The sequence below is a fragment of the Callorhinus ursinus genome, unplaced genomic scaffold (assembly GCF_003265705.2).
Source record: "Callorhinus ursinus isolate GAN/ISIS: 27379988/994484 unplaced genomic scaffold, GSC_fseal_2.0 scaffold5, whole genome shotgun sequence".
NCBI classification, from domain to species: Eukaryota; Metazoa; Chordata; class Mammalia; order Carnivora; family Otariidae; genus Callorhinus; species Callorhinus ursinus.
This window is the reverse complement of record NW_027397067.1, coordinates 5,934,944-5,961,620: the sequence shown is the minus strand read 5'-3', so window position 1 is coordinate 5,961,620 and position 26,677 is coordinate 5,934,944. Positions and strand designations below refer to the sequence as shown.

Below are 26,677 nucleotides of genomic sequence, written 5' to 3'. Positions count from 1 at the left end.
GCCGAAGGCAGACGCTTAACAACTGAGCCACCCAGGTGCCCCTGTAGCTGACTTTCTTAACACAGAGAAACAGACAGAGAGTTAGACAAAATGAAGAGACAGAAGAACATGTCCTAAATAAAAGAACATGCAAAATCACAGCAAGAGAGCTAAACAAAACAGAGAAAAGCAATTTTCCTGATAGAGAATTTGAAGTAATGGTCATGAAGATACTCACTGGACTTGAGAAAAGAGTGGCATACTTCAGTGAGACCCTTAACAAAGAGCTAGAAAACATAAAAAAAAAAAACAGAACCAATCAATAGTAATGAATAGTAATGAAGAAGAGATGAAAAACTTGATAACTGAAATAAAAAATACACTAGAGGGAATAAATAGCAGACTAGAGGAAGCAGAAGAACAGATCAGCAAGCTAGAAGCCAGAGTAATGGAAAGCCATCAAATTGAACAGGAGAAATAAAAAAGAATTATAAAAAATGAGAATAAGTTAAGGGAACTCAGCAACACCATCTAGCCTAATAACATTTGCATAGGGATCCCAGAAGAAGAGCAAGAAAAGGGACAGAAAATTTACTTGAAGAATAATAGCTGAAAACTTCCCTAATCTAGGGAAGGAAACAGAAATCCAGATACAGGGGTCACAGAGAGCCCCCAGCAAAATCAACCCAAGGAGGTCCATAACAAACACATAATAATTAAAGTGGCAAAAAGTAGTGATTAAGAGAGAATTTTAAAAGCAGCAAGAGAAAAGAAAATAATTACATACAAAGGAAACCCCATAAGTCTAGCAGCTAATTTTTCAGAAAACTTTGCAGTCCTGAAGAGTGTCATGATATATTCCAAATGCTGAAAGGAAAAAAAAAACTGCAACCAAGAATACTTTATCCAGCAAAATTATCATTCAGAATAGAAAAAGAGATAAAGATTTTTCCCAGACAAACAAAAGTTAAAGGAATTCATCACCACTAAACTAGCCTTACAAGCAATGTTAAAGGATATTCTTTAAGTGAAAAGGAAAGATCATGAGCAGAAGTAAGAAAAATAGGAAGCACAAAAGCAGTAAAATCAAGTAAAAATCAGTCAAGGAATTCACAAAATAAAAGGATGTAAAGTATAACACCATATACATGAAACATGGTGAGGAGAGGAGTAAAAATTTTAGTGCTTTTATAATGGTTTCAAACTTAAGTGACCATCAACCTGATATATAGACTGCTATATGCATAAGATGTTATATACAAGCCTAATGGTGACCACAACTCAAAAACTGGTAATAGATATACAAAAAATAGAGAGGAGGGAATCCAACTATATCACTGAAGAAAGCCATCAAACCATAAGAGAAGTGAGCAAGAAAAGAAAGGAACAGAGAAGAACTACAAAAACAACCATAAAACAAGTAACAAAATGGCAGTAAGTACATACCTATCAATAATTACTTTGAATGTAAATGGAATGAAAACTCCAGTCAAAAGACATAGGATGGTGGAATGAATAAAAAGCAAGATCCATCTATATGCTGCCAACAAGAGACTCATTTCAGACTGAAGACACATACACAGTGAGAATGAAGGGATGGAGAAATCTTTATCATGCAAATGGCAGTGAAAAGAAAGCTGGGTTAGCAATACTTATATTGAACAAAATGGACTTTAAAAGAAAGACTATAACAAGAGATAAAGGACACTATATAATCATAAAGGGAACAATCTAACAAGAAGATATAACAATTTTAAATATTTATGCATCCAACATAAGGGCACCTTAATATATAAAATAGCTACTAACTAACATAAAGAAAGTAATCTATGGTAATACAGTAATAATAGTTGACTTTAACACCCACTCCCATCAATGGACAGATCATCCAAGCAGAAAATCAACAAGGAAATAGTGACTTTGAATAATACATTGGACCGGGTGGACCTAGCAGATGAATTCAGAACATTGCACCATAAAACAGGAGAATACACATTCTTTTCAAGTTCACATGGAACATTCTCTAGAAAAGATCACGTTAGGCCACATAACAAGTCTCAACAAATTCCAAAAGATTAGTCACATCATGCACTTTTTCTAACTACAATGCTATGACACTAGAAATCAACCACGTGGAAAAATATGAATAGAACATGGATAGAACAAATACCTGGATATTAAATAACATGCTACTAAACAATGACAAGTCAACCAAGAAATCAAAGAAGAAATGAAAAATATATATGTAGAAAAATAAAAAGGAAGACACAATGGTCCCAAATCTTTGGGATGCAACAAAAGCTGTTCTAAGGGGGAAGATTATAGCAATACAGGCCTACCGCAAGAAGCAAGAAAAATCTCAAGTAAATAACCTAAACTTATACCTTAAGGACCTAGAAAAAGAAGAAGAAAGCACAAAACCAGAAAGAAGGAAATAATAAAGATTAGAGCAGAAATAAATAAAACAGAAATGAAAACAAAACAAAATAAAACAAAACAAAAAACACCAATAAGACAGATCAATGAAACTAGGAACTGGTTCTTTGAAAAGATGAACAAAACTGATAAATCTTTAGCCAGATTCATCAAAAACAATTTTAAAAAGAGAGAGGACTCAAACAAAATCACAAATGAAAGAGGAGAAATAACAGCTGACACCAAGGAAATAGAAAGGATTATAAAAGAAAATTATTAAAACTATTTGTCAACAAATTGGACAACCTAGAAGAAGTAGATATATTCCTAGAAACATATAACCTCCCAAAACTGAATCAGGAAGAAATAGAAAATTTAAACATACCACTTACCAGCAATAAAATCAAATTAGTAATCAAAAAACTCCCAACAGACAGAAGTCTAGTGTGGAATTATTCTCAGAAAATATATTGGAAGCCCTAAGGAGTGAGTGTGGAAGCAGCTGAAAAGTCAGCAGCGTTTCTGTTCTCAGGCTATTGAATGCAATGGCCTGGTAGGAGCAGGATCCCATGATCTCCTGGGGCAAGGCATAAGTTAAGAGAATATATTGTACCCTCTTACACTGTTGGAACATTCAACATTTGATGGCTTTCTTCAGTGATATGGTTGGATTCCCTCCTCTCTGCAAGTTGGTACAGCCACTTTGGAAAACAGTGTGGAGATTCCTCAAAAAAATTAAAAATAGAGCTACCCTATGACCCAGAATGCACTCCTGGATATTTACCCCAAAGACACAGATGTAGTGAAAAGAAGGGCCATATGCACCCCAATGTTCATAGCAGCAATGTCTGCAATAGCCAAACTGTGGAAATACCCAAGATGCCCTTCAACAGACAAATGGATAAAGAAGACGTAGTCCATATATACAATGGAATATTACTCAGCCATCAGAAAGGATGAATACCCAACTTTTTTACATCAACATGGATGGGACTGGAAGAGATTATGCTAAGTGAAATAAGTCAAGCAGAGAAAGTCAATTATCATACGGTTTCACTTATTTGTGGAACATAAGGAATAGCATGGAGGACATTAGGAGAAGGAAGGGAAAAATGAAGGGAGGGAAATCAGAGGGAGAGATGAACCATGAGAGACTATGGACTCTGAGAAACAAACTGAGGGTTTTAGAGGGGAGGGGTGTGGGTGGATGGGTTAGCCCGGTGATGGGTATTAACAAGAGCACATACTGCATGGAGCACTGGGTGTTACACAAAAACAATGAATCATGGTGATCACTACATCAAAAACTAATGATGTATTGTATGGTAACTAACATAACATAATAAAATAAAATTTAAAAAAAGAGAGAGAATATACTATAAACCCTAAGGAATGAGTGTGGAAGCAGCTGAAACGTCAGCAGAGTTCCTGTTCTCAGGCTATTGAATGCAATGGCCCGATAGGAGCAGGATCCCATCATCTCCTAGGTTAGTCTTAAAAAGTATATTGTAAGCCCTAAGGGGTGACTGTGGAAGCAGCTGAAACATCATAAGCATTCCTGTTCTCAGGCTATTGAATGCTATGGCCTGGTTGGAGCAGGATCCCAGGATCCCCAGGGGCAAAGCATAAGTTAGGAGCTATGATCCCTTATCCCATGACTGACTCCCTCCGTGCCTATGCATAGGGGAAAATGCAAACCTGCTTCAAGATATTTGCCATCCCTTTGTACTCCTTTCCCATTCTTGGAGGCATCTGTCCTTGCTTTTCTGATAAAAATCAAAATAAAACTATGTGCAGGATTCAGCTGCTGCTGTTCTCCCTTGCAGAGGCAGCCCTGCATGGCCACTCAGATTGGTGTCTGAGAACTTTATTTCAGTGTGCGATGACAGTCTAGGACCAGATGGCTTCACAGGTGAATTCTACCAAACATTTAAAAGAAAAGTTAATACCTATTCTTCTCAAACTATTCCAAAACATAGAAGAGGAAGGAAAGCTTCCAAATTCATTCCATGAGACCAGCATTACCCTGATACCAAAACCAGGTAAAGACACTACCAAAAAAAGAGAGAGATAGAGAGAAAGAACTACAGGCCAGTATCTCTGATTAACATAGATGCAAAAATCCTCAACAAAATATTAGCAAACTGAATCCAACAATACATGAAAAAAACAATTTACCACAATCAACTGGGATTTATTCCTGGAATGCAAGAGTAGTTCAATATTTGCAAATCAATCAACATGATACATGTCATCAACAAGAGAAAGAATAAAAACCATATGATCACTTCAATAGATGCAAAAAAAATTTGATAATGTACAACATCCATTCACAATAAAAACCCTCAACATAACAGGTTTAGAGGGAACATATCTCAATATAATAAATGCCATATATGAAAAACCCACAGGGAACATCACACTTAATGGTGAAAAACTTAGAGCTTTTCCCCTAATATTAGGAACAAAACAATCACCCCTATCAATATAGTGCTGGAATTCCTAGCCACAGCTGTCAGACAACAAAAAGAAATGAAAGGCATCCAAATTGGTAAGGATGAAGTAAAACTGCCACTATTGGCAGATCACATGATACTATATATAGAAAACCCTGAAGATTCCACCAAAAAACTACTCGAATTGATAAATGAATTCAATAAAGTTGCAGGATACAAAATAAATATATAGAAATATTTTGCATTTCTATAATAACAAAGTAGCAGAAAGATAAATTAAGAAAACAATCCCATTTATAATTGCACCAAAAATAATAAAATACCTAGGAATAAACTTAACCAAGGAGATGAAAGACCGGTACTCTGAAAACTATAAAACATTGATGAAAGAAATTAAAGATGACACAAACCAGTGGAAAGATATTTCATGTTCATGGATTAGAAGAACAAATATTGTTAAAATGTACATATTACCTAAAGCAATCTACACATTTAATGCAATCCCTATCAAAATACCAACAGCATTTTTCACAAAACTAGAACAAACAATCCTAAAATTTTTATAGAACTGTAAAAGACCCTGAATAGCAAAAGCAATCTTGAAAAAGAAAAGCAAAGCTGGAGATAGCACAATTCCAGATTTCAAGTTATACTACAAAACTGTAGTAAACAAAATAGTATGATACCGGCACAAAAATAGACACATAGATCAACAGACCAGGATAGAAAGCCCAGAAACAAACCCTCGATTATATGCTCAAGTAATATTTGAGAAAGGAGACAAGAATATGCAATGGGAAAAAGACAGTCTCTTCAACAAATGGTGTTAGGAAAACTGACAGTCATACGGAAAAAAATGAAACTGGACAATTTTCTTACACCATACACAAAAATAAACTCAAAATGGATTAAGACCTAAATATGAGACCTGAAACCATAAAAATCCTAGAAGAAAGCGCAGGCAGTAACTTCTCTGACATCAGCTATAGCACATTTTCTCTAGATATGTCTCCCAAGGCAAGGGAAACAACAGCAAAAATAAACTATTGGGATTACATCAAAAGAAAAAGCTCTGTAGAGCAAAGGATACAATCAAGAAAACTAAAAGACAACCTACTGAATGGGAGAGATATTTGCAAATGACATATCTGGTAAGTGATTAATATCCAAAATATATTGAGAACTTATACAACTCAACACCAAAAAACCCCCCAAATAATCCAATTTAAAAATGGGCAGAAGACAAGTACAGACATTTCTCTAAAGACATAGAGATGGCCAACAGACCCATGAAAAGATGCTCAACATCACTTATCATCAGGCAAATGCAAAGCAAAGCCAAAATGAGATATTTCCATATACTTCTCAGAATGGCTAAAATAAAAAACACAAGAAAAAACAAGTGTTGGCAAAGATGTGGAGAAAAAAGAACCCCCATGCACAGTAGGTGGGAATGCAAACTGGTGCAGTCACTGTAATAAACAGTATGGAGGGTCCTCAAAAAATTAAATACAGAACTACCATATGATCCAGTAATTCCACTACTGGGTATTTAACCAAAGAATACAAAAACACTAAAATTCAAAAGAATATGTATGCCCCTCTATGTTTATCGCAGCATTATTTACAATAACCAAGACATAGAAGCAACCCATATGCCCATCAATAGATGAATGGCTAAAGATAAGGTATAGATGATAGATAGATAGATAAATAGATAGATAGATAGATAGATAGATAGGTAGATAGATAGATAGATAGATAGGTAGATAGATATACTCACTGGCATATTACCCAGCCATAAAAAACAAATGAAATCTAACCATTTGCACTGACATATATGGATATAGATCTAGGGGTATAATGTCAGATGAAATAAATCAGTCAGAGAAAGAAATACCATATGATTTCACTCATATATGGAATTGAAGAAACAAAACAAAGAAAATAAGAGACAAACCAAAAAAACAGACTCAAATATAAGGAAAAAACTGGTGGTCACCAGAGAGGAGGTAAGTAGGTGGATAGGTAAAATAGGTGAAGGGGATTAAGAGTACATTTATTGTAATGAGCACTGAGTAATGTATAGAATTTTTGAATCACTCTATTGTACACTTGAGCTAATGTAACATGTTATGTTAATTTTACTAGAATTTTAAAATAATTTTTTTAAAAAGAAAGAAAGATGGGGCACCTGGGTGGCTCACTTGGTTAAGCCTCTGCCTTTGGTTCAGGTCATGACCCCAGGGTTCTGAGATTGAGTCCCCCTGTTGGGTTCCCTGCTAAAGCAGGGATCTTGCTTCTCCTTCTTCCTCTACCATTCTGCCACCCCCACCCCCCGCTTATGTTCTCTGGCTCTCTCTATCTCTTTGTCAAATTAATTAAATAATTAATTTTAAAAATAAAATAAAATAAAGAAAAAATATACCACATAGTGAAAATCAGATAGTAAATATAACATAATATATAAACAAAATTAACCAGAAATAATATGAGAGATCTGAGACCAAAAATAGGTCATAGAAAAAAACACCAATGAGCTTAATTCAATTATTAAAAGTAAAAATTTTTTAGATTCATTCATAAAGCAAGCCTCAATTATCAAGATGAAAACAAAAAGAAATATTAAATCTGAATCAGGAATATCAATGCACATAATAGGATGATGGCACTGCATCAATGATGATTTTCTTATTTTGATGGTGCATAGTGATTTTGTAGTAAAATGTCCTTGTTTTTCGAAGTATTGAATGTAATGAGCATTACGTTCAATGTACTCTCAAATGGGTTAGGAAAAACTTAAAGGAAGGAAGGAAGAAAGGAAGGAAGAGAAAAGAAAGAAAAAAGGAAAGGAAAGGAAAGGAAAGAATAAAAGGGAGGGAGGGAGGAAAGAAAAGAAAGAAGGAAAGAAGGAAGGCAGGAAGGCAGGAAGGAAGGGAATAGTAAGAAAAATGTGTGACATGTTAACTATTGGGGAATCTGGAAAGAAGATATGGAAGGTCTTTGTATTCTTGCCACTTTCTTATAAGTTTGAAATTGTTTTTAATATATATTTTTAAATATATATAATAAAGTATATAATCATATGGGTAAAAATATAGTTATGTCTATTATAGGTAAAATGAATAAATATGTGTTAATATTATATGTACTTTTTCACTTTCCTCTGAAAGGGCATTGAAATGATTCTATCCCAATAGAAACGAGCATATTTAATTTTCAATCCTTACTTCCTAAATACCTTTGTCCATTGAAATGAATAAGAGGTCGTTAGAGGGCTCCTGGGTGGCTCAGTCGTTAAGCGTCTGCCTTCGGCTCAGGTCATGATCCCAGGGTCCTGGGATCGAGCCCCACACTGGGCTCCCTGCTCAGCGGGGAGTCTTCTTCTCCCTCTCCCACTCCCCCTGCTTGTGTTCTCTCTCTCGCTGTGTCTCTCTCTGTCAAATAAATAAATAAAATCTTTAAAAAAAAAAAGAGGTCTTTAGAGCAATGGCTGATTCTACCTCTGGTCGGGCATATCAAGAGGGCACAGAAAGTAGCTTGAAGGGATAGTCATGATTCAAATTGGTGATATTTTGATCATCAAAAAGAATAACTTTAATTGTGTAATGCTGAATAAATAAAAAGCCTTGATTTTATAAAATATAAAAGAGAGAAAGGGAAAAAAATATGTGTTACCATTAGAGGTTACTAGATACTATTTACTCCTTACTCTGAAAATTGGTAATTAAATGGAAAAAAATTAAACATATACTTGTCTTGGGGTGCCTGGGTGGCTCAGTCAGTTGAGCATCCGACTTTTGGTTTCAGCTCAGGTCATGATCTCAGGGTTGTGAGTTCAAGCTCCACGTGGAGCCCCACACTGAGCTCCATGCTCAACAGGGAGTCTGCTTAGGATTCTCTCTCTTCTTCTACCCTGTCCCTCATCTTGTTTGCATGTGTGCTCACACTCTCTCTCTCTCTTAAATAAATAAATAACATTTTAAAGAACAAAACACACATATACTTGTCTTTTTAGATGGAAATGTAATTCTTCCTATGTTAGTATAGAAAAGCTCCTTTAAGAAAAAAGAAAACAGAAAAATGCTAGCTAATGAAAATAGAAGACATGGTGGAATTAGGCAATTGACACTTTCACAATATCCAAAAAATTCTTGATTAAGATAAGGATCATCAATGGGATTCTATAATCATGAGTTGTTTACTGGGAACCAGGATAGTCAAAAGGTATTAAAATATCACCCCTCCAGTTACTTATTAATTGCAAAAAGAGAAAGGTACCTTTACAAAGGAAAATCTAGTTACCATCATTTCACAAAGTAAATAAACTGAGCATCATTACTAATTGGACTATTTGAGATGACATGCCTCCTGTTATCATGCAAAAGGAAGTACACAGTATCACTTCTGAAGTATTTTTGTCAAAAAGAATTAAAGCTTATTCTAATCAATGCTATCTGACTTCTGGATTATAGGGAATATTAAATCACACCAAGAAGAAACAGGCAAGTCCAGGCAGAGCAAAATGGCAGAAGAGTAGGAGACCTGGATTTCGTCTGGTCCCAGGAATTCAGCTGGATAGGGATCAAACCATTCTGAACACCTATGAACTCAACAGGAGATCAAAGAAAAGAATAGCAACAACTCTCTGAACAGAAAAGCGACCACTTTCTGGAAGGTAGGACGTGAGGAGAAGTGAATCCGAGGCAATATTCCAGAGGATACACAGTGGGGGAGGGGGCCTCTGTCGGCTGCTTCTGGCAAGTGATAGAGTAGCTGAGCACAAAATCAGAACATTTAGAAGTCGGCTCAGCTGAAGGACGTCGCTTCAGTGGCTAAGTGGAGGGTGGAAACCTCTCTGGGACAGTGTGGTCTCGGGACCCTCAGAGTCACAGAAAGACAGGGGGTGCCTGAGTGCAGCAGAGCTCCCAGTTATCGGAGCAGGGAAACCGGCTGCAGAGACAGAGCCGAGGAGCGGGCTCTCAGCTCTGGGTTGCCATAAACCATGATCTGCACCACAGTCGGTCCATTGCTCTACCAGCAGAGACCCAACAAGCAGCAGTTTGGGGAGACTCCCTTTCTTTCCCCAGGAGGAGCAGCACGGAGATCTGCTGGGTTTGGAGACTCCACACGGGGTCAGATGCCAGAGATAGAAATGCCTGGTCACAGGCGGGGTGAGCACGGAGTGCGGCCAGAGATTGCGGAGACGGGAGTGATTGACTGCTTTTCGCTGGGGGCTCAGTGAGTTAACAGCTCCTCTGGGGCGGAGATTAGGAGGCTGCCATTTTCACTCTCATCCTCCAAAGCTGTACTGAAAGCTTGCAGGGAAAAAAAGCTCCCAGGATCAAACCCAAGCAGATTATTTAGCCCAGACCGGCAAGGGTGGGGCAATTCCACCCCCAGCAAAGACAATTGGGAACCACGGTAACAGGTCCTTCCTCCAGAAGATCAGCAAGAACAGCCAGCCAAGACCAAGTACCAATCAATGAGAATGGCAGAACTCCAGTGCTATAGGAATACTGCATATAGAATTCATGGCTTTTTTACCATGATTCTTTAGTCTTTCAAAGATAATTTTTTTAACTGTCTTTTCTTTTTCTTTTTCTTTTTTTGAACTTTTTTTCCCCTTTTTCAGCCAACACCTTATCAATCCCTTTTTAAAAAAATCTTTTTTATTTTTCATTTTTAGAGTCATATTCTATCCCTTCATAGTAGTTACCCTTATTTTTGGTATTTATATATGTTATTCTCTTTATTCAAAATCTTTGGAATACAGCCAAGGCAGTCCTAAGAGGAAAGTACATAGCAATACAAGCCTTTCTCAAGAAACAAGAAAGGTTTCAAATACACAACCGAACTGTACACCTAGGGAACTGGAGAAAGAACAGCAAATAAAGCCTAAACCCAGCAGGAGAAGAGAAATAATAAAGATCAGAGCAAAAATCAATGAAACAGAAACCAAAAGAACAGTTGAACAGATCAATGAAACTAGGAGTTGGTTCTTTGAAAGAATTAGCAAGATTGATAAACCCCTGGCCAGACTTATCCAAAAGAAAAGAGATATGACCCAAATCAACAAAATCATGAATGAAAGAGGAGAGATCACAACCAACACCAAAGAAATACAAACAATTATAAGAACATATTATGAGCAACTCTATGCCAGCAAATTAGATAATCTGGAAGAAATGGATGCATTCCTAGAGATGTATCAACTATCAAAACTGAACCAGGAAGAAATAGAAACCCTGAACAGACCTATAACCACTAAGGAAATTGAAGCAGTCATCAAAAATCTCCCAACACACAAAAACCCAGGGCCAGATGGCTTCCCAGGGGAATTCTACCAAATATTTGAAGAAGAATTAATACCTATTCTTCTGAAACTGTTCCAAAAAAATAGAAATGGAAGGAAAACTTCCAAACTCGTTTTATGAGGCCACCATTACCTTGATCCCCAAACCAGAAAAAGACCCCATCAAAAAGGAAAGTTACAGACCAATATCCTTGATGAACATGGATGCAAAAATTCTCACCAAATACTAGCCAATAGGATCATTAAAAGGATTATCCACCATGACCAAGTGGGATTTATCCCTGGGCTGCAAGGTTGGTTCAACATCCACAAATCAATCAATGTGATACAATATATTCATAAAAGAAAGAACAAGAACCATATGATCCTCTCAATAGATGCAGAAAAAGCATTTGACAAAGTACAGCATCCTTTCTTGATCAAAACTCTTCAGAGTATAGGCATAGAGGGGAGGGTACATACCTCCATATCGTAAAAGGCATCTATGAAAAACCCACAGTGAATATCATTCCCAATGGGGAAAAACTGAGAGCTTTCCCCCTCAGGTCAGGAACACAGCAGGGATGTCCACTATCAACACTGCTATTCAACATAGTATTAGAAGTCCTAGCCACAGCAATCAGACAACAAAAAGAAATCAAAAGCATCCAAATCGGCAAAGAAGAAGTCAAAGTCTCACTCTTTGCAGATGATATGACACTTTATGTGGAAAACCCAAAAGACTCCACCCCAAAACTGCTAGAACTCATATGGCAATTCAGTAAATTGGTAATAAAATCAATGAACAGAAATCAGTGTCATTCCTATACACCAACAAGACAGAAGAGAGACAAATCAAGGAGTCGATCCCATTTACAATTGCACCCAAAACCATAAGATACCTAGGAATAAATCTAACCGAAGAGGCAAAGAATCTTCTATACTCAGGAAACTATAAAACACTCATGAAAGAAATTGAGGAAGACACAAAGAAATGGAAAAACATTCCATGCTCATGGATTGGGAGAACAAATATTGTGAAGATGTCAATGCTACCTAGAGCAATCTACACATTCAATGCAATCCCCATCAAAATACCATCCACTTTTTTCAAAGAAATGGAACAAATAATCCTAAAATTTGTATGGAACCAGAAAAGAATAGCCAGAGGAATGTTGAAAAAGAAAAGCAAAGCTGGCAGCATCACAATTCCGGACTTCCAGCTCTATTACAAAGATGTCATCATCAAGACAGTATGGTACTGGCACAAAAACAGACACCTAGATCAATGGAACAGAATCGAGAGCCCAGAAATGGACCCTCAACTCTATGGTCAACTAATCCTGGCAAAGCAGGAAAGAATGTTCAATGGAAAAAAGACAGTCTCTTCAACAAATGGTGTTGGGAAAATTGGACAGCCACATGCAGAAGAATGAAACTGGACAATTTCCTTACACCACACACAAAAATAGACTCCAAATGGTTGAAAGACCTAAACGTGAGACAGGAGTCCATCCAAATCCTAAAGGAGAACACAGGCAGCAACCTCTTTGACCTCAGCCACAGGAACTTCTTCCTAGAAACATCGCTGAAGAAAAGGGAAGCAAGGGCTAAATGAACTATTGGGACTTCATCAAGATAAAAAGCTTTTGCCCAGCAAAAGAAACAGTCCACAAAACCAAAAGTCAACCGACAGAATGGGAGAAGATATTCACAAATGACATATCAGATAAAGGGCTAGTATCCAAAATCTATAAAGAACTTCTTAAACTCAACACCCAAAAAACACATGATCCAATCAAGAAATGGGCAGAAGACATGAACATTTTTCCAAAGAAGACAGCCAAATGGCCAACAGACACATGCAAAAGCGATCAACATCGCTCAGCATCAGGGAAATCCAAATCAAAACCTCAGTAAGATATCACCTCACACCAGTCAGAATGGCTAAAATTAACAAGTCAGGAAACGACAGATGTTGGCAGGGATGCGGAGAAAAGGGACCCTCCTACACTGTTGGTAAGAATGCAAGCTGGTGCAGCCACTCCTGAAAACAGTATGGAGGTTCCTCAAAAAGTTGAAAATAGAGTTACCATACGATCCAGCAATTACACTACTGGGTATTTACCCCAACAATACAAATGTAGGGATCCGAAGGGGTACATGCACCCCGATGTTTATAGCAGCAATGTCCACAATAGCCAAACTGTGGAAAGAGCCAATATGTCCATCGACAGATGAATGGATAAAGAAGAAGTTGTATATCTACACAATGGAATATTATGCAGCCATCAAAAGGAATGAGATCTTGCCATTTGCAATGAGGTGGATGGAACTGGAGAGTATTATGCTGAGTGAAATAAGTCAATCAGAGAAAGACATGTATCATATGACCTCACTGATATGAGGAATTCTTAATCTCAGGAAACAAACTGAGGGTTGCTGGAGTGGTGGGGGGTGGGCGGGGTGGGGCGGCTGGGTAATAGACATTGGGGAGGGTATGTGCTATGGTGAGTGCTGTGAATTGTGCAAGACTGTTGAATCACAGATCTGTACCTCTGAAGCAAATAATGCATTATATGTTAAAAAAAAAAAAAGAAGAAGATAGCAGGAGGGTAAGAATGAAGGGGGGAAATCGGAGGGGCAACCTAACCATGAGATACTATGGACTCTGAAAAACAAACTGAGGGTTCTAGAGGGGAGGGGCATGGGGGGATGGGTTAGCCTGGTGATGGGTATTAAAAAGGGCACGTTCTGCATGGAGCACTGGGTGTTATACACAAATAATGAATCATGGAACACTACATCAAAAAGTAATGATGTAATGTATGGTGATTAACATAATAATAATTTAAAAAATAGAAAAAAAAAGAGATAGAAACAGGCAAATCCAGAATGTGAAAAGTCCTAGGAGACAATTTACATTTTAAAAGCCCAGATCAAAGAAAATAATGGTGAAAAAGTAGATGGAAAGAAATAAATGAATTTGAAAATCAGTTTTAATAGCATGCTTATATCAAATATTAGTTGAATGGGTTTTTAAATGAATGAAAATATGGCTCCTTCTTTCTTTCTTTCTTTTTTATTTATGTGACAGAGAGAGACACAGCGAGAGAGAGAACACAAGCAGGGAGAGTGGGGGAGGGAGAAGCAAGCCTCCCACCGAGCAGGGAGCCCAACGTGGGGCTCAATCCCATCCATGACCTGAGCTGAAGGCAGATGCTTAATGACTGAGCTACCCAGGCTCCCCTGGCTCCTTCTTTCAAGAAATTTCTTGAAATTGTAGAGGGTTGATTAATAATACCTGATATTTGTTGGATACATACCCTGTCCAGAGATTAACCCTATAAACATAATTTCACTTCATCCATAATATATGGTAGATATTTTCATCCCTTTTTTATAGCTAGGAAATGATTGGGAAAAAATCACTTGCACAAAGTTATAACATGTGGGGGTTATACGATTTGGATCCTAACCCCACACTCTTTCTACCATAACTCACTGCCTTCCATAACAGATACATTCATCAATGGCTACTATGAATATGGAATTATCCAGGTGAAGATCCTACATCAGAGTTTAGTGGGAGAAACATGATGTGGGAAGGTATAACAAAAATAACAATACAACAAAAAAAGTACAATGAAACATTTATAGATTGACTCTTAAACACACAAGGGTTGTCTGGATATATAATAATTCAGTTTTGCTCAATACTGGATAGGGTTGTTGGGTGCTAGGTATGTTTCCATGGTACATCTTCAGTTCCTCTGTGGTTGTCTGCTTTTAAAAAGAAAACCACAGGCCCAAAATGGAGCCACTTGTGCTTGGTCAAGTCACCAAAGCAGGGCTTAATACCTTACCTTACTGCAATTTCAAACTTCCCGAGAAAGGTAGTCCTAAGTGGTCAGTCCAGTATTTTCTGGTCAGCACCAGTAATAAGGTAATCTGTCATGTCTCCATCTCCCAAAGGAAGATAAGGTAATCTACCTAATAAGACCCTTTTCTCCCCAAAAGAAAGAGGACCTCATCTGAAATAATCTTTTTTTTCTGTTTATGACTTTCTTGTTCTGCCTTGAAAACCTTTCCCTTTCTGTAGCCCTTCAGAGCTCCCCTCTACTTGCTAGATGGGATGCTGCTCAATTTATGCATCAGTCAATGCCAATTTCTTTAAAATGTACTTAGTTGAATTTTTGTTATTTGGTATCACTAATCTTTAGACCAACTTCTTATAACTCTGTGCTTCTTTTTCCCAAATCCAAATTTCTTCTGTTTCTCACCTTCCCAAGCTTTTCTACTCTGTGTTTGGATCTACCCCCCTGGCAATTTTACATTATGATAAATTAGCTCTTGTCCACAACTGGGTTTTCAAAGTCCCTTCTACATCTTTGCCTCTCTTCTGAGGACATGACTTCCTCCATGGCCCTCTCATCATTCCCTATCAGTGATCTCATTACCCTAAAATGCTTCCAGATCATTAACTGCTGCCATGTTCAACAAACATTCTTAATTTCTAGCCACCCTATATCTCAGTTATTGCATAGTTTCCTGATCACTCCTCACTATACATGGTGTGTTCCAGGATTAGATAACATAATCTATATGAAATTCTTAGAATTGTGGCAGGCACATATTAATGGCTCAATCCTTACTAGCTATTGTCATTGTTATTAATTTTAGACTTTGACTCATAGTCTTCCTTTCCTTCCTAAGTCCTGCCATCATTCTAAGTGGCTTTATTGTGAAATGGACAATTTCCCCATTCACATGTTAGCATTTGAGACTCTGGGGTTGAATCATTCAATGGTCTTTCTGTCCTATTAGCCATTCACCTTGGAATTCCTGCACTTTGTAAATACTCAGCTTTTGAGCACCCCTCTATTCCAAGCTGATGGGAAGATTAGGGGTGGGGCATGATCTTCCCACAGTACCAATCTCATTATGTCATCAACGAATTAAAAAACCTCCGGCAGCTCCCTTTATAAAATTCAGTGCCTTTAGTTTATCATAAGTTAACTTCACAATCTTGACTCAATTTACATCTTCTCCCTCCTGCCATATATACATCCTCTAATCTCAAAACTCTCAACTCCAATGGTAACTTATCCTTTTTTTCCTGTCTAGCCTTGGGCTTTTGCAAATATTGGCCCTTAGCCTGGGAAGAGGAGGGAGAGCCTTCCTGCCCTCTAGACCAGATATTCCAGCTAATCTTTCGGTTTGGTAGAGTACTCCACAGCATGCCTTTCCAAATCCCTTCTCCGACTCCCATCTCTCTACCTTTTGTTTTACCTCAAAGTCAGCATCCCTCCTGTAACCCAGTGTGTTGGCACATTATAGCACTTACCCTACTGAATTGTAATTGTGCCCTGATAGTTCATTTATCATTCCTTTTTACAAGACTAAATTATTGGAGGAAAAGATCTGGTCTGATTGGATTCTATTTTTACGTTTCTAGTGCCTACTAATTCCTGGAGTACAGGAGGGACCCAATAACTGTTCATTGAGTCAATGTAGAAATCTAATCTAATTTAGCACAGAATTTGAAGACACCCTTTCACAAAGTTTCACAAGGTAAGCCTGCCTTTGGGGATAAGTCTATATTGCATCTCCTCAGGGGAATAAGTAACTTCTACCTGAAGACCAAGAAGCTCTTATGTCTTTTAAATTTAAATTAGATGTCAAAAGGTAGGGCATATGCATAAATACTCCAAAGAGAATTTAAAGATTATTAATTTACACTAAATTTGTTTCTACAGCATTTGCTTTCTTCTGCTTCTTTACATCTGTCAGGAAACAGTGAGTGAAATTAGATGTTTCAAATATTACTGAGATATTTTTTCCAATTGCTTTGTATTTCAAATATTAAACAAAAAGTACTGAATTTATTTCTTGCCAAGCAAAAAAAAAAAAAAGGTGGGGACGGGAATAGTTTGGTTTATAGACCATTTAGTTTGCTATTAAATCAAATGAATTTCAAAAAAATACATATAAAATTTTAAAAACCATTTTTCCTTGCAGTTTATTCTATTTAACTGTGAATTAGATTAATTTTCAAACAAAACTATTTTTCCCACCATGTTATTTATTTATTTATTTATTTATTTATTTATTTATTTATTTTTAAGATTTTATTTATCAGAGAGAGAGAGTGCACAAGCAGGGAAAGCGGCAGGCAGAGGGAGAAGCTGACTCCCACTGAGCAAGGAGCCAATGCAGGACTCAATCCCAGGACCCTGGTATTATGACCTGAGCCAAGGCAGATGCTTAGCTGACTGAGCCACCCAGGTGTCCCAAACAAAACTATTTTTTGAATGTGAAAGCTGAGTTTCCACCAAAGTGTATTCCAACCAAAAATGTTTTCAAAGTAATATTAACTTGTCTATAGTCTTTGTACAAACCTGAAGGAGAGCAAAGTTAAATTTTCCTTCTTAGGAAAAGCTTTTAGTGGAAATGAGCTAATGCATGTTTGCACTGGACAAATTGTATATGAGTTTTGACAACTGAAATAAATTTCTTGTGATTGGAATACACACTTTTAAAATATTTGAAATTTCTTCAGGTTGCTTTGGTTATCTTGTGCTATTGGATTTCTTAGTCTTTTGATATGTGTGCATGTATAGGCATAAACATAAACAGGCATGTCTAATTTAGAAACTTCTTTGCAAAGCAACACTTAGAAGAGTTCTACTGAGAGGGATTATTCTAGAAGAATAAGCTGTTTTCAGGCACAATTGTCAAAAATAGTCTTACAATTATTCTGAGCTTACTGACTTTTCCCCCGAAGGAGTCCTTTATGGTTTTATCTAAGGAATGAGATACTAAATTAATCCTTAAATCATCCAATCACTAGAGTGTGTTAAGAAAGTGGTATGATTATCTTGACTATTATATTTTTTTAAAGTTTAATACAAATGTTTTAGATCAAATGATTGTGAATACTCAGAAAAGTGCCTTTGTTGGAAATGTGCCCCATAAGCAAGCGGTCCAAGTATTTACAGCTTTCTGTCACAGCATTTCAACTCTTTGTGTTTGCATCTATTTCTTTCTAAGAATGTGCTTAATTGTCATGATCTATTTGCAGTTCTCTTAATAACTCAAGGGCCTTCTTTCCCTTTTCTGTCTCTGCCCCTGGTCTTACTGACCACATTTATTCCTCTCCTCTGCCCAGGTTAGATAAAAGTTAACAAACTCAGCTCCATCCTTACAAACAGACCCAGTTGCTGTCACAGTCTCAGCCTAAATATCTCACTAGCCCTTCAGAGCAAGCAAAGCTTATCAGAGACTTCAGACTCCCACTTTGGCTGATTTCCCCTACTTTACTGTTTTGATCATAGCTTCTAGAATATCCTCTCACTCTCACTTTGATCACCTATCATTTACAAAAAATAAAAAACCAATCTTAAGTGTATAATTTGGTTTTGACAAATGTATACAGTTGTGTAATTACCACCCAAATTGTGAGATAAATATTTCCTTCAGTCCAGAAAGTTTGATTGGGTTCCTTTGAAGTCAGTCTCCTGCTTTCATGCCTGGAACCTACTGATATGCTTTCTGTCACTATAGTTTATCCATTTCTAAAATTTCATTTTAATGGAACCCTGCAGAATATAATCTTCTGCGCAGAGACAACTAGTGTGAGGAGAGTACTTTGGTGTTTGACTTCTTTCACTTAGCATAATGCTTTAGAGATTCTTCTGGGTTGTTGCCTGAATCTATAGTTTGGTCTTTTGACGTTAACAAATCCATTGAATGGCTATACTGTAATTTACTTATCCACTCATCTATTGAAGGACATTGGGGTTGTTTCTAAGTTTTGATTGTTGGGAGTAAAGCTGCTTTTAAGGACTTGCTGTACTGGTGTTATGAGAATATAGGAATTTATTTCTCATGGTTAAATACAAGAGTGAGGCTACTAAGTCAAGTAGGGCTACTAAGTAGTATGGTAAGCATTTAATTTTATAAAACACTATCATACTTTTTCCAAAGTGGCTGTGCCAGTTTATATTCCCACCAGAAATGTATGAGAGTTACAGTTGTTTTGCAACTTTGCCAACTTTTCATACTGGAAGTCTTTTTAATTTTAGCATTTAATTGGTATAATTTCTCATTATGATTTTTTTAAAAGATTTTATTTATTTATTTGACAGAGATATAGTGAGAGAGGAAACACAAGCAGGGGGAATGGGAAAGGGAGAAGCAGTCTTCCTGTTGAGCAGGGAGCCCAATGCAGGGCTTGATCCCAGGACCCTGGGATCATGACCTGAACTGAAGGCAGACACCCAATGACTGAGCCACCCAGGCGCCCCTCTCATTATGATTTTAACTTTCATTTCCCTTGTTAAAAAAAAAAAGTTCAACTGAGTAAATTTGAAGATCAAATTATCTTTATTCAACAATTAATGAATTGGGCAATATTCTATCTAGCAAAGAGATATACAAAATGGAAAGCTTTTATAGGCAGAAAGGGGACAAGACAAAGTGTGTTGTTTCAGACAAAAACCAATCTTTGGGGAAAGGCAGGGCTTACGGGGCAGATTACTTCACTAGTGCTGACCAGGTAATTCCAGATTGACTGGTTAAAGGTTACTTTCCTGGGAAAGGCTGAAACTTAGAACTAAAAGTTTGAACCATTTTACCAGCTTCTCCCTATTTCCTCTACCTCAGCCCTGGCAACCCTTTTTTACTCTGTTTCTATGAGTTTGACTTTTTTTTTCAAGATTCCACAAATAAGTTGTACCATTAAGTATTTGTCTTTTTCTCTGTCTGGCATATTTCACTTAGCATAATACCCTCAAGGTCCATCTATGTTGTCACAAATGGCTAAATTTCCTTCTTTTTTTTTAAGATTTTGTTTATTTATTTGACAGAGAAACAGCGAGAGAGGGAACACAAGCAGGGGGAGTGGGAGAGGGAGAAGCAGGCTTCCCGAAGAGCAGGGAGCCCAATGTGGGGCTTGATCCCAGGACCCCGGGATCAAGACCTGAGCCAAAGGCAGACGCTTAACGACTGAGCCACCCAGGAGCCTGAATTTCCTTCTTTTTTATAGCTGAATAATATTCCATTATATACATACATATACATAGGTAACATTTTCTTTATCGATTCATCTGTTTATGGACACATGGCTTGTTTCTTTGTCTTGACAATTGTAAATAATGCTCTGAATGTGGGGGTGCATATCTTCTCTTGGTTATGAAATTACCAAAGTAGATGGGATCTCAAAATATCATACATCTCTTTGCATTTAAGAAGATTCATTTGTATAACTGTGTTGCATAAGAAGGGGAATTGGGGGAATAGCAATCTTGTAGGACTGAATCTTTAACCTACGGGATCTAACACCACATTTAGGTAGATACTGTCTAATTGAGTTACATTGTAAAACACCCAGGTGCTATCACAGAATTGCTTGATGTGTAGATAACCCACACACCTGGTGTTAGAGTGAAGCAGTGTTGCAGTAGAGTGTCAAGTAAAGGAGACACAGGAGTGGTTTTCCCTTTTCACTTATCTTCTACTACTTCAATGGCTTTGGTGCTTACACTTGATCCTTCAATCCTGCTATAGTCTGTATGCGGATAGTGGGAGATGAGCATCATTGTGAATGATCTAAGATTTCAACACCATATACAAAGGAATTTCTCTACACTTTTCCTATATTAAATTCCCAACTATAGGAATTTGTCTCTGGAATCACCAATAGAGTTTACAAAAGTATCACATCAGGAAAGTAGAAATTGCAGTAGAATTCCATACTGGTACACAGCGGTTAAACAAGCATTCAAATAAGTTATAGCTTTGTTTCAAGAAAGAGCATGGTGAGGTTTTATAAAATGCTCAAGGCTAAACACTATAAAATCACCAACATACCAGTTATTGCTCAGTAAATACTCACTTATCGAAAGGAGAAATGAAGAAAAGCAATTGTTTCTCCAGCTGGAATAAACCAGCTTTAGGTGTTCCTCTGATTTGTGGACTCCCCATAATTAAATCCAGATCTTCTTAAGGATGATTTATTAGTTTTTCAATAACTTTCCCACCTCATTTTTTAACTAGATAAGAATAAGAAGAAATCTGCATTGAAAGATTGATAGTGATTCTCTCTTTATTTTTAAACACATATATAGAATAATATGTTGCCAGGCATAGCCTTTTTGTTCACTTAGAGAGTCCTTATGCCATTTGAAAAACTGAGAGTGTTTGGGGTTTATGAGATCTAATCCTAAAGAAGTATATAGCCAGACTTAAGTAACACTGAGGCAAATCAGATGCAGCCAAAATGTAGGAAATTCTGTCATTTATGTAATAAATAATCCATAAGTCTTATGAGGTCAAAATAAACAATTATACTTTATTCTGTCCTCCAGATTTACTTATCCACTGAAAGTTTTTCTATGCTAGGCTGTTGATTGAGGGTCTGTGCTATAGTATGTGACTTGATCGTTTTTCATGGAAGTTTAAAATTTTACTGGAGATGAAAGTATACCTGTGTGTCATAACTGTGTGTATAATAACTACCTGTGTATAATAACTAGATTAATGTGCAAGACAATGAATATTAGAGTGGTAAGGTGGATGGCACAGACAATAGGTTAGTGACACTAATTGCTGTGAATGTTCACCAAACACATGAACCTGTGCTTTGGGAATAGGTAATAAAGGAAGACCAAAAAGTTTTTTGAGGGAATGAGCATTAGCAGGGAAATGAAAATCATTTATCAATTTATGGAAGGCAGTGGTCCCGTGGAATAGGACTGGCTTAAGCAAAAACCTACAGTTGGAGGAGCTTGAGGACATGGCTGAAAGAAACCTGGGGAAGTCCCCCAAAGCCCCTGGTTTAAGACCTTGATGCAAGGAGAAACATTTCATTGATTTCATCCATTGGCTTGGGTATGTCCAGGGGGTTGCTGGGGAATAGAGGGTAACCTCATGTTGGATGGTGAGGGAATTATATTGTATTAAATTGGGATGGAGGTGTATTGGCAAGATGGTGGAGGAGTAGGGGACCCCCATTTCAACTGGTCCCCTGAATTTAGCTGGATATCTATCAAAACATTTTGAACACCCACAAAATCAGCCTGAAACATAAGAATATATATCTGGATCTCTAGAGGCAGAAAAGTGACGCTATTTGCAAAGTAGGACGTGCAGACTCATGAATCTGTGGGGAGTTATCAGAAGATAAATAGAAGGGTGAGGGAGCCTCCATAAGCTGGGCTCCTGGAAAGTAACATAACACTGGAGCACAAATTGGAACCCTTAGAAATCTGCTTTAGTGAGAGACATTCCTCTCTGAAAGGGGTTCTGGAAATGAAAAGGCCAAATTCTAGGTAAGGCACTGTAGTCTTGGGATAGGAGCAAACACAGAGCAAAAAGGGGTTCCTTAACTGGTAGAGTGCCCAAGCAGTCCAGGAAGGGACTCTCAGTTCGAATCACCATAAACCATGAGCTGGGCCAGTCGATAATCACTCTTTTCTTGAGCAGCCTAAAAAAATCTGGAACCTGTGCCCAACCAGGCAAAATCTCACAGAGTGGTAGTGGACCGGAAAGGACTTTAGAGCGGCACCCAGTCATGATCCAGGAGCCCTCAGCTGCTCAGTTTTAGAATCACAAAGGGCAGTGCCAGTCCCAGGCCCCTGGGACTACCTCTGAGAGAGTTGCTGTGGGCGCACACCACAGGAGGCTGTGGTTTTTGGCAGTGCATACAGAAGTGGAGACCGTTTGTCCTGGAGGGTTTAGTAAAGAGGGCAGACTGAATTTTCTGCTCTGGGCCAGATGTTTGGCTGTGGCCATTTTTGCTCTGATCCTCTGAAGAGGCGCAGAAAGCCCCCAGGAAAAAAAAGCCACATAGAGGACCAGTTTCCACTGAGCTCATCCCCATAAAGGGGGTGGGGCAACTCCACACAGGCAAGGTTGCTTAAGAAAAAGTGGGGCAGGCCCCTCCCCCAGAAGACAGGCTGGAAGAACAGGTAGACAACAATCCTATGGATCCCATAAGACTGTAAAATCCTAATACCAGGGGAAAATAGTATATTGAGCTCCAGGTGTGACATCATGACTTCTTTATTTTTCAGATAAAATCCTCCTTTTCTTTTTTTTCTGTTTTTTTTTTCTTTTTACCTTCTCTTCATTTCAACTAGATGTTTATTATATCAACTTATATTTCACAGTCACTTTTTAACTTGTATTTTTTCACACCTATATTTTTTATAGATATATGCTTTATTTTAGTCCTTTTTCACTCTATTCAATTTTACCTTTATATATACATAAGCTTTACTTTCTTTGTAATTTTGTAACACACAGACCAAAATACACCCAGGAACAATTAAAACACCCTGCTTTGTCCACACTGAGAGATGTCAGCCCTCCTCCCCCATTTTATTAATTTTTACATTTTTAAATTTTATTCTTGTGTTTCATTTTGGCTTTGTTTTTTGATGGTCGCTTCTGATCACTCTGGATTTTGCTAGCATGCATCTTGCTTGAGTCATGGTTGATATTTTGGACTCTGCTCATTCACTCAACCATCCCCTGACAGAATGACTAGGAGGAGGAACTCTCAACAAAGAAAAACAGAGACAATGTCCTCTGCCACAGAACTAATGGATATGGATATAAGCAAGATGTCACAGATAGAATTCAGGATAGCAATCATAAAGTCAATAGCTAGGCTTGAACAAAGCATTAGTGACTATAGAATCTCTAAGCAGAAATGAGATTTAATCAGGCCAAACCAAAAAATGTTATGAATGAGATGCAGTCTAAACTGGATGTTCTAACAGCCAGGGTAAATGAAGAAGAAGAGAGAATCAGTGATCTAGAAGATAAGTTGATGGAAAGGAAGTTGAGGAAAACAGAGATAGGCTGCTAGTAGTACATGAAAAAAGGATTGGAGAAATTAATGATGCCATGAAACACTTTAATGTCAGAATTATTGGGATCCCCGAGGGGGTGGAGGGAGGGGCTAGAAGGTATATTTGAGCAAATCATAGCTGAGAACTTCCCTAATCTGGGGAAGGAAACAAGCACTCGAATCTGAGAGGCTGAGAGGACCCCTCCCAAAATCAATAAAAATAGATCAACACTGCATCATATAATAGTGAAGCTTGCAAATTTTACAGCCAAAGAAACTATCCTGAGAATAGCCAGGGAGAGGAGGTTCCTTATATATGGAGGGAGGAACATCAGAATAAAATCAGACCTGACCACAGAAACCTAGCAAGTCAGAAAGGGCTGGCAAGATATATTCAGGGTACTAAATGAAAAGAACATGAAGCCAAGAATACTTTATCCAGCAAGGCTGTCATTCAGAATGGATGGAGAAATAAAGAGCTTTCAGAATGGGCAGAAACTGAAAGAATATGTGACCACAAAGCCAGCCCTGCAAGAAATATTAAGGGGAATTCTGTAAGCAAGGAGAGACCCCAAGAGTCGCATAGACTGGAAAGAAACAGAGAAAATTTACAGAAACAGGGACTTTACAGGTAATACAAGGGCACTAAATTCATCTTTCAGTAGTCACTCTGAACGTAAATGGGCTGAATGCTCCCATAAAAAGATATAGAGTTTCAGATTAGATAAAAATCAGGACCCATCCATAGGCTGTCTATAAGAGACTCATTTTGAACATAAAGATACCTCCATATTGAAAGTGAGGGGATGGAGAACCATTTCCCATGCTAGTGGACCTCAAAAGAAAGCTGGGGTAACAATCCTCATATCAAGACAAATTATATTTTAAACCAAAATCATAGTAAGAGATGTAGGGGACAGTACATACTTAAAGGGTCTATCCAACAAGAAGATCTAACAATTGTAGATATGCCCCCAACATGGGAGCAACCAATTAATAATCAAAATAAAGAAACATTGATGATAATACACTAATAGTAGGAGACCTCAACACTCCACTCACAGCAATGGACAGAGCATCTAAGCAGAAGATCAACAAAGAAACAAGAGCTTTGAATGACACATTGGACCAGATGGACTTTGTAGATATATACAGAACATCCCACCCTAAAACGACAGAATACTCATTCTTCTTGAGTGCACATGGAACTTTCTCCAAAACAGACCACATACTGGGTCACAAATCAGGTCTCAACTGATACCAAAAGATTGAGATTATTCCCTGCCTATTTTCAGACCACAATGCTTTGAAATTGGAATTCAACTGCAAGAGAAATTTGGAAGGAACTCAAGCACTTGGAAGTTAAAGAGCATCCTGCTAAAGAATGATTGGTCAACCAGGAAATTAAAGAAGAACTTAAACAATTCATTGAAACGAATGAGAATGAAAACACATTGGTCCAAAACCTATGGGATACTGCAAAAGTGGTCCTAAGAAGGAAATACATAGCCATCCAAGCCTCTCTCAAAAAATTAGAAAAATCCCAAATGCACAAGCCAACCTTACACCTAAAAGACCTGGAGAAAGAACAGCAAATAAAGCCTAAACCAAGCAGAAGAGAAATAATGAAAATTAGAGCAGAAATCAATGAAATAGAAACCAAAAGAACAGTTGAACAGATCAACAAAACTAGGAGCTGGTTCTTTGAAAGAATTAATAAGATCAATAAACCTCTGGCCAGACTTACCAAAAGGAAAGGGAAAGGACCCAAATTAATAAAATCATGAATGAAAGAGGAGAGATCACAACCAACAACAAAGAAATACAAATATTTATAAGAACATATTATGAGCAAATATACGCCAACAAATTAGGCAATCTGGAAGAAATGGATGCATTCTTAGAGACATATAAACTATTAAAACTGAAACAGGAAGAAATAGAAAACCTGAACAGACCCATAACCAACAAGGAAATTGAAGCAGTAATCAAAGATCTCCCAACAAACAAGAGTCCAAGGCTGGAGGGCTTCCCAGGGGAATTCTACCAAACATTTAAAGAAGAAATAATACCTATTATACTGAAGCTGTTTCAAAAAATCGAAATGCAAGGAAAACTTCCAAACTTGTTCTATGAGGCCAGCATTACCCTGATCCCAAAACCAGACAAAGACCCCAACAAAAAGGAGAATTACAGACCAATATCCCTGATGAACATGGATTCCAAAAAACTCAACAAGATTCTTGTCAATAGGACCCAACAGTACATTAAAATGATTATTCACCATGACCAGGTGGGATTTATTCCTGGGATGCAAGGGTGGTTCAACATTTGCAAATCAACCAAGGTGATAGATCACATTAGCAGAAGAAGAGACAAGAACCATACGATTCTCTCAATAGATGCAGAAAAAGCATTCAATAAAATACACCATCCTTTCCTGATTAAAACTCTTCAAAGTATAGGGATAGAGGGAACATACCTCAAAATCATAAAAGCCATCTATGAAAAGACCACAGCAAATGTCATTCTCAATGGGGAAAAACTAAGAGCTTTTCCCTTAAGGTTAGGATCACAACAGGGATGCCCACTCTCACCACTTTTGTTCAACATAGTACTAGAAATCCTAGCTTCAGCAATCAGACAACAAAAAGAAATAAAAGGTATTCAAAT

The 26,677-nt window shown here is 37.5% G+C and overlaps 1 protein-coding gene across 1 annotated transcript in view; it reads right to left on the bottom strand.

Moving 5' to 3' along the window:
- Window positions 1-26,677, bottom strand: part of LOC141372875 (uncharacterized) — a 75,392-nt gene that overhangs the window by 6,477 nt on the left and 42,238 nt on the right. The window lies entirely within an intron of this gene.